We start from the raw sequence: 810 nt of genomic DNA on the forward strand, positions 1-810 counted from the left end.
CTTGGGCGTAGTTCACTTGCTCAGAGTTGGTTTCGTTTAAGAGACTGCATTCTGCAGATTGGTGTCCTTTGGTTCCACATATCTCACAATACGATGAAACTACAGCTGCAGTATTCGGGTTTATGCATATATGCTCGACCTTGAGGGCCAACGCGTCCATTTTAGCTTGCATCATGTCTATAGAGCTTAACTCATGTACTCCTCCTTGGGCTTCCTTCTTCTCAATGGTCGCTCGTTCGGCTCCCCGTGATTGATGGTTTTGAGCCATATCTTCGATGAGGGCACTAGCTTCAGGATAAGGTTTGTTCATCAGTGCACCGCCTGCGGCAGCGTCGATGGTCATCTTAGTGTTATAGTTAAGTATATTATAGAAGGTCTGAATGATTAACCAATTTTTTAAACCATCATGTGGGCATGCTATTAACAGCTCTTTATATCTCTCCCAAGCTTCGAACAGCGATTCTCCTTGGTTCTGGGTAAATCTGGTTATGTGGTTTCGAAGAACGGTGGTCTTACATGGTGTAGCGGTGTATTCGTCACATTATGATTTATTGACTAAATCAAAAGCAAAGCATACAAAGATAGAGTCGCCACCGCACTTCTATTTATCCAAAGGAATGGCTAGAAAGCGAACAAAAGCCTAAGAAGTTTTACACAAAGAAAACTAATAAAAGGTCAGAGATCTGGGTAAGGGGGTAATTATGTTGTGGGAAGGTGTTAGGCACCCACAACATCCTAGGTACTCCTAGGGAGCCTCTCTTCACAACTTGTTGTATTATTATCTGTTTATGAAATATTTTTGTGCAAACA

General features: G+C 42.2%; 1 non-coding gene across 1 annotated transcript; it reads left to right on the forward strand.

The window, feature by feature from the left end:
• The first annotated feature begins 398 nt into the window (after positions 1–398).
• LOC127077529 (small nucleolar RNA R71) lies at positions 399–505 on the forward strand. Its single transcript, XR_007787327.1, has one exon. It is a non-coding gene; the product is annotated as a small nucleolar RNA R71 (small nucleolar RNA).
• The last annotated feature ends 305 nt before the right edge of the window (positions 506–810 follow it).

Source organism: Lathyrus oleraceus, chromosome 4 (assembly GCF_024323335.1).
Source record: "Lathyrus oleraceus cultivar Zhongwan6 chromosome 4, CAAS_Psat_ZW6_1.0, whole genome shotgun sequence".
Classification (NCBI taxonomy): Eukaryota; Viridiplantae; Streptophyta; class Magnoliopsida; order Fabales; family Fabaceae; genus Lathyrus; species Lathyrus oleraceus.